This window comes from Acartia tonsa, chromosome 15, assembly GCF_053477335.1.
Source record: "Acartia tonsa isolate MP-2025a chromosome 15, ASM5347733v1, whole genome shotgun sequence".
NCBI lineage: Eukaryota > Metazoa > Arthropoda > Copepoda > Calanoida > Acartiidae > Acartia > Acartia tonsa.
In genome coordinates this window covers 15,652,562-15,661,816 of record NC_137274.1, presented here as the reverse complement: position 1 = coordinate 15,661,816, position 9,255 = coordinate 15,652,562, and positions in this window count along the sequence as shown.

Below are 9,255 nucleotides of genomic sequence, written 5' to 3'. Positions count from 1 at the left end.
GGGTTTTTGAGAAAGAATGCCGCGTTTTTCCGGCATTTTTTAGACATTGATTGATTGAACGAAGACGATATCGTCTTCGTTCAATAGGTAGGTGGCCAACAGAGTATACAACTAAAGAAATCATAATTTTCAAATTAATATTTTAGTCATTTGTATAATGTCTAATACAGCTCTAAAAAGATGCATTAATTGATATGCAGCAAAACTAGATTTAAGATAATTTGTTTTTCTTCTATGAAAGCCATACCAACAAAAGCGAAATAATTAAATAAATAGTTGTATACTCTGTTTATTCGACATGTCTAAAAAATGTCAAAAAAAACGCGGCATTCTTTTTTCAAAAACCCATCTCTGGTTTTTGGGGGGTTTGTAGGGAGGTAGGGAACAATCGGTTGATTATTACCCTAGTCCCCAAAGTTTTATAATAACATTTTTTTTCTATTCGTTGGCTTGACAGCTTTGGGGACTTTTATTGAATTTGATTGGTTGGTCTATTAGGTTGAGTGTCTGAACGATGCAACCACTAAATGTAATCTACAGAAGGGGTAATCAGGGTAATGTACATCAATTTATCGGCCATTGTCTTATACCTTTAGAGCCTTGGGTTTTTGGGAGGTCTGCCATCATCTCTTGACTTATCTCAAAAGAAATGAAATATTCTTTTTTGTAAACTCTATTATAAGTTGTTGATGCGTGTTTGACCCAAACTTAAGCTCAACAAAAACGTTGAAATGCTAAGAACTTTAAACAAGAACGATATTCATAAATACATTCAAATAAGCACAGCTCTTGTCATTTAGAAAGTAAATAATATATTGCACAAATCCAAACATTTTTAAAAGCGAAGTTTTTCTATAATTAGGGTCGGTCCGTCCGTCCGTACGTCTGAGACGGATAGCTTTTTTCGTTAATTTTGTCCTATTGATTGCAAACTTTGCATGGTAATTCCTGTAGTAGTTAGGTACAATTTAGAAAGCGTAGCAACTCTATAATCATTACCAGAATGTCAGTACGTCCATTTTAAACATGTTGATTTTTCTTCTTTTTTAACAACAAATTTTATGTGATCTAATTATCCGATTGATCTGATTTTTGGTATATTGATTCCTGGGACGACAAAGTAAAATATTATAAGTGAAGTAACTTTATACTCAAATCCTAAAAATGTAAGTATGTCCACAAACATTATCCTGTATTAGCGCAGTTTTTCAACAAATTCACTTACAATTTTGCTTCGACTCTGATACATTTATATTCTGATTATTCAATTCTGACACTATACAAGAGTTAATGTCCGTTTGTCCTACCGTTTCAGTGATTCGCTTTCATGGATGATGTCATCCTTGTTCTACAGCAAAGCGTTTATACAAATAGGTCCGTACGTTATAACAATAAATGTATAAGTATTAGATGTATAATTCACACTGCTATCTTAGGCCCTAGTGTTGGAGACCATTTTGTATGTTAAATGTTCTTTATATCTTAGAGACGTAAAAATTTAGACCTACTGCTGCTATGTTCGATGCGTGACACTGACTTAATTATATACAACAGTTATGACTTCAAGACAAAAGTGGTATAATAAATGGGGTTAGTTATCTTAATAGGATGTTAAAAAAGCAATATCCTTATAATAAAGTAACAGGATGTTTGTCTGTCTTTTTGTTTGTAACGAAGGATCTCGCTATCTGCAGAACTGCAATAGTTCTCCTTTGCAGGGTAGCTATCCAAAGGTCCTGGGAAGGTTTATAACTATTTTGGGTAAGGGTACAACCACCCCATTGGGTTACCAAATTCAACTCTCTCCCCATACAAGTGCCACTAGAGGCCTCTAGGGGGCGTAGCCGCTAGTACAATATATAAAGAACTTGCTATACTTTATAGTGACTTGGCATATAATGAAATTCATACAATAAGCGATTTGATCTTGAATTGAAATTTGATAATGAAAGTCTAGTCTCATATATCTAAAGAGATAAGACAATGGACGATAAATTGATGTACATTCCAAATATGATACACAAAGTTACTCCTAATCTGTAGATTACACTTAGTGGTTAAAATGTTCAGACAGTTAACCTAAAAAACCAACCAATCAAAATTTGATAAAAGTCCCCAATGTTGTTAAGCTAACGAATAAGAAAACATTAATGTAAAACTTTGGGGACTAGTGTAATAAACAGCCCATTGCCCCCTCTCTCTCTCTCTGAGTGACTTGGTATTTAATAAAATTAATACGAAGTTGGGAGATGTGACTTGATCTGCTTACAAAAATGTCTAGTCTCATATATCTAAAGGGATAAGACAATGGACGATAAATTGATATATATTACCAATGATTATACACAAAATTACTCCTAATCTGTAGATTACACTTAGTGGTTAAAATGTTCAGACAGTTAACCTAAAAAACAACCAATCAAAATTTAATAAAAGTCCCCAATGTTGATAAGCTAACGAATAAGAAAACATTAATGTAAAACTTTGGGGACTAGTGTAATAAACAGCCCAATGTCCCCTCCCTCCCTGGATAAAGTGACCGTATTTAGATTAAGGTGTCTACGTTTTTTGCAAATATGTGTGTGTGTGTGTGTGTGTGTGTATGTGTCTGTGTGTGTGTGTCTGTGTGTGTGTGTGTGTGTGGGTGTCTGTGTGGGTGTCTGTGTGTGTGTGTGTGTGTGTGTCTGTGTGTATGTATGTGTTACAGTGTCCCGTCCTAGTAAAATTTTGTTAAAATTTTGGCCCCCAGCCAAAAATGGTTGATTTATGCAAAAAAAAAATTACCCGTGCAAAATATATTTTCTGTAATGCAAAAATTGCGATGGTACAAAAATTGCAAAATTTTAAAAATCTGCATATCCGGCATTATAAATCAGCCGGATATTAATATCTGTCCAAAAAAGTATCCAGCCTAACCCTATTATTTATGTATGCAATTTGACAATTTTGTTTTGGGGAAATTTCAGGTTTTTCATCGACACACCAAAAATTGAAATTTTGAAAAATCTTTAGAATTGAAATAGTAAAAAAAGCTTTAAAAATAGATATTTTTGCAGATTTTTATAACTTTGCAGTGCTTGAACCATCGCATTTTTTGCATGGGTCATTTTTTTTGCATAAATCAACCATATTTCAGCTGGGGGCCAAAATTTAAACAAAATATTTCTAAGACGGGACACTGTAGTATGTATGTCTGTGTGTGTGTGTGTGTGTGTGTGTGTGTGTATATTTATTTTCTTGTCCATCACAAATGTTATATTTAACTAGGTCAATCAAACCCCTTTTTAATATCCTATGATATTCAAAATACCTATTTGTATATTTTATTTTTTGATTAAAATACGATACATGATTTTTCAGTATAGCTTGGAACCAGCAGATTGATCCGTTAGGAAGCCATACTGGAAAATAAATTATTATGTTGAAGGAATCGGTACTCTAAAAATCAGATCAATCGGATGATTATATCACTTTAAAAAAGTTAAAAATCAACTTGTTTATTATGGATGTACAAACATTCTAGTAACGATTAATATTATAGAGTTGCTTCGCTTTCTAAGTCGTCGTACCTAACTACTACCGGAATCATCATGCAAAGTTTGAAATCCAAATGACAATTCTAACATGCCTAAATTAACGAAAAAAGCTATCTGTTACGTACAGACGAACGAACGGACTGATCATTATTATAGAAAAGCTTTGCCATTAAAAAAACGTATAAGTAACCCTATCATGGAAAATGAATTAATCAAGTAACAAGTTTTTTTTATATCATTAAAATCAGGTCAGCTGAATTCTAGTTTCCGATTGTGTACATAGCACGATCATCCTATCTCAATATTTACTACTAGCTAAAAAAGCTTCAAACTTCCAAAATAATCTAAATTTGAACAATTAGAATTTTTAATGTATAAATCGTTTATACATTATATCATTTTTCCCTTTCACCAGAGTAGCTGAAAATAGGTGTTGCAATAGTTGGGTAATCCACTGTACAACTTCGGAAATTATACAAGAAATAGTCAATAAATTTTCAGTTGATCTAAAATCAACATAGTACTTAACATGGAGCAAAGATAAGACAATGGAGACTAAATTGATCATTTAACAATAATTTTCTACTTATGACAGGCTAAAATAGCCTCAGAACATTTAATTGAGAAAAATAGCCGCAACTGTTGATACATAGGTGGTTTAGAATTTCGTGGATTTTACAAAAATTGGTTGGTAGATTTTTACAACTTTTTAATATTGTTTTTACAATTTTTAGTATGTTATATGTATATAGAATTAGCGTTGATAAGTAATATGGGTTTTCTAATTATGTGTAACCCTGCAGGGGCTACCCAAATAAGATATCTTCTTTAGGGCTACCTAGTATATTCTATATAACCTAATCTAACCTGAAAATCAAAGTAATAAAAATTTTTATTTCTATGGGGAGGGGGGGGGGGTAGTAATATTTGTGTAGAGCTTTGAAACCTCTCCAATTTTTTTTTTTTTTTTGCTATGGGTAATTAAAATAACCCAAAATAACCTAATCTAAGGTTAATTCAGAGAGAGAGAGGGGACAATGGGCTGTTTATTACACTAGTCACCAAAGTTTTATACTAAGATTTTTGTCTTATTCGTTGGGTAAACAACTTTGGGGACTTCAGTGAATTTTAATTGGTTGATTCATTAAGTTGAGTGTTCAAACGTTTTAACCACTAAATTCAATCTACACAAGGGGTATTTTTGTGTATCTTCATTGGAGATGTAAATTAATTTATCGGCCATTGTCTTATCCCTTTAGTTCCCTCGGTTAATTAATTTATTTACTTTAATAGATTTCTAAAATTCTTTTAGAGGGCACGGCACATGGCCAATTTTTAATAGCGAAGCTACTCTATAGTTTTAATTGTCCGTCTGTCTGTCCGTCCGTCCGTCAGACACCAAAAGGGGGAAACGTGATTTTCTCAGCTCCTATAAAAGATAGATAGCAGAAATGTTTAGTGAAGATTCTTATGCTATATGTACATCTAATCTATACATTGTTTTGTCCATCTGTCTGTTAATTGGGGTGCTAGATCGATTCTTAGATTTATAAGTTTTTTTGCGAAATTTGAAAGGTTTCCTTTTTTTATCAAGTTTAATGTTTATTGTATGTAACAGCTCTTTAGTACATTTTTCCCCGATATCCATTCATAATTTTTGAGCTTCGCTACTTATGGATGTTGTCATCCTTGTTTTCTCTAAAGATAAATGGACTTATCTTTGCTTAATGGTTATTAATAAAATCATTTTTAATTGTGAAGCTTTTCTATAATTAGGGTTGGTCCGTACGTCTGTCCGTGACGGACAGTTAGACATTTTCTGAGGAACGGTTAGTTCTGTTCGTTAATTTAGGCATGTTAGAATTGTCCTATCGATTTAAAACTTTGCATGATAATTCCTATAGCAATTAGGTATGATTTAGGACGCGTATCAACTCTATAATTGTTACCAGTTTTTTGACCGGGGCCTCCGGCCATGCAGGGCTAAGAAAACTGGTTCTAAACTTATGATTTTTCTTTTTGATATCTGCGAAAAGATGTCTATAATACGATGCGATAAATAACTATAATTTAGTTTAATTCAATTTAGAATAAGACAATGGTCGATAAATTAATGTTCATCCCCTATGATAAAACACAAAATTACTCATAGTTATTGAAAAGTTTGGACACTCAACTTAATAAAAAAATTCAATAAAAGTCCTCAAAGTTGTTGAACCAACAACTAAGAAAACATTTTATAAAACTTTGGGGACAAGTGTAATACACATCTCAATTGAATATTTTGCTTTACTCAGGGATCTAAAGGGATAAGGGATAAGTTTCAAATATAATTATAAATGTCTGTTTTGTTGAGATTTGATTTTTTTGATATTGTCATTTATGCTTTTAAATTGATTTTTAACACATTCAAAAAAAACCTCCCCCCTCCCCCTCCCCCCCCCCCTCTTGCAGTCAGCTTATACCAACAACTCATTAATTAGAAATAAAATCTATGCGCCTTATTTTTATCTGTCGTTGGGGGGAAATCAAAGTAGGTATAAACAGCTTTCCGCAGATATAGAATCTACAATTATAAGATTAAAACCAGTTTTTTTTAGCCCCGAGGTGCCGTAGCTTTGTTAATATATTCGTAGAAAGCTGGATATAATACGATGCTAGAAATAGTTTTTTCGTATGGATGAGAACCGGTTCCTATCCACCGAATTCGAATGAATACGAGAAAATATTTTATAGTTTTATTGCATGAATAAGGTATAGTCAACAAGCGACATAAATCTAAAATTGCCCCCCAACTACACCGCTAAAAATCATATATTTTTTTTCGAATTAATTTTGTGGATTCACCCTTTAACATTAAAGCTTTGATCATTTTTTTTTCTTCAGACAACAAGTCTTTTTAAGTCTGTGTTATTAGATTATTTGATGTTTGTTCTTTCATGTACACTCAACTAAATGATCAATGAATTTATTGAAATCAAAGATCTTGATCTAAACTATTAATATTGATTATTTACAATGATAATCTAGATATTAATACAAGGATGACAACACCAATAAAAGCGAAGCTCTGAACACTTGTAGAGTGTCAGAACTGAATAAACATAATATAACAGCATATACAAAATTGTAAGTAAATTTGTTGCAAAACTGATTAAATACATGTTACCGTTTAAGGACATACTGACGTTTTTAGGACTTGATTATAGAGATGCTTCGCTTAGAACACTAAACCTTGTTGTAATAGGAATCAGTATTTAAAAAATTAGATGAATAGGATAATTTAAAAAATTTGGTGTCATAAATGTAAAAAATCAGCTTGTTTTAAATGGACGTACGGACAAATTTGGAACAAGTTTGCTTTTTTAAAGTTCTTCATAAAACCACTCCTGAAGTGAGTTGATTCATGGCCATTTTTATCAGTTGCTTTGCTATGGTCACGGAAATTCAGCCTTATATCATATATAGAGAGGTTTTATGAAAGACTTCATAAAAGCAAAGTTGTTCAAAATTTTACATAAATAATCTTTGCTTTTCTTGTCATGATAATATGGTAACTCCTAGGGGATGAAAATTGAACTTTAATTTTCTCAAAAAAGGCTGAATTTTAGATTTTATTGAAAACTGAAATAAAGTTACCTAACCTAGGGTAATGAAACAATTTAGGTTCTGACACAAAAGTCAAAGCACCTTCGAACGCACTGTGCCTGCGTTTGTCCCGTGACAGTTTTGAAAAAAATATTGTCAGTGGTCAAAATAGAATTTGAGGGAAATCAGGGTCAAAGTTTTACAATGTTGTAAAATTCAGTAAATTCTAAAGGGATAAGACAATGGCCGATAAATTGATGTATATCCCCAATAAGGATGAATTAAAATTAGTGGTTGAAACGTACGAACACTCAATTTAATTAATAAAAAATTACACAAGTCCCCAAAGTTGTTAAGCCAACAAATAAAAAAACACTATTATAAAACTTTGGTGACTAATGCAATAAACAGCCCATTGTCCCCCCTCTCTCTCTCATAGTAAAATTTTAAAACTAGGTGAATATCTGGACAATATAAAATGACATAGAAACGGGCCCATAAAAGGAGACCGCTATAAATTAGATTTTTTACTTACTTCTTTCTTAGTAGCGAAGCTACTCTATATTTTTCAATGTCCGTCCGTCCATAACTCTTAATGGAGAATTTTTCGGTTAATATTTAGGGTGGATTTTTTGTGAAGCAATTTCATTACAAAGAGCATGTAGTATAAAACTAACTTCGTCTGTCTGTCTGTTTGTCTGTCTGTCTGTCTGTCAGTCTGTCTGTCTGTCTGTCTCTCTGTCTGTCTGTCAGTATGTCTGTCTGTCTGTCTGTCTGTCTGTATGTCTGTCTGTATGTCTGTATATCTGTATGTCTGTATGTCTGTCTGTCTGTCTGTCTGTCAGTATGTCTGTCTGTCTGTCTGTCTGTCTGTCTGTCTGTCTGTCTGTCTGTCTGTCTGTCTGTCTGTCTGTCTGTCTGTCTGTCTGTCTGTCTGTCTGTCTGTCGTGCTTCAAAAAGTTTTTATGCTTCGCTACTTATGGATGTTGACATACTGTTTTTTGCAGAAAATTGGAACTTTCAAAACACTGTTCTTTTCTAAATGTATGGTTAAGCAATGGAGGAACAACTTGGCGATGTTATTGGTTAAAAAGTGTACATATTTTAGTGAGAAATGGGGGTTATTTTTTCATTTTATTTGCATTATGAGTTAGCTATAAATATAAGCATTACTTAGCATAAAGCTAATTTATATCTTCGAATAATATCGCCGCAAGAAAGAATGGGAACAGTCCCTTTCGCGGCAACGCCTCTAAATGGGCGTTTCGTCGTATTTCCATAACAGATTGGATAGGTTATTTTAGGTTCGGTTAAGTTGGGTTATGTGATTGACCCGAAGGGGCTAGAAATGAAAAAGAAAAGCCACTGTAAATACGAAAAAACGCCTCTTAAGAGGCGTTGCCACGAAAGGGACTATATTCAAATAAATAAACATAAACATAAATAAAGGTTTATGTCTGCTAGAAATTCCATTTTCAAGAATTTTGGGGTTAGATTGACCATATATTTTGTCTATTATAAATAGTCATGGATCTAAAGGGATAAGACAATGATTGATGTACATCCCTAATGTTTATACACATAACTACTCTTTTTGTAGATTACAATTATTGGTTGTAACGTTTAAACACTCAACTCAATAAACCAACCAATTAAAATCCATTAAAAGTCCCCAAAGTTGTTAAGCATAAAATAGAATAAAGAAATAGGTATCATAAAACTGTGTAATAAACAGTCCATTGTCCCCTCTATCTTGGTTCCAGGTCAGTTTACTTTTTGAGATTTCTCTTTCTGAAAAATTTAGTGGCAAATATTTGCAGTTTTTTTTGTATGTCTGTCCTTCTGTTCTTCTTTGACATAAATATCGTTGTTTTCCCTCAAGTCAGAGGGAGAGAGGGGACAATGGGCTGTTTATTACACTAGTGCCCAAAGTTTTGAAATAACGTTTTCTTGTGTGTTGGCGTAACAACATTGGGGACTTATTAAGTTGAGTATTTAAAAGTTTCAACAACTAATTTTATCTAAAAAGGGGTTATTTTGTGTATACTCATTGGGGATATACATTAATTTATCCAAAATAATATAGACAATTGTCCGCGGATAAAAAAATAAACGAATAATTCCTTATTTG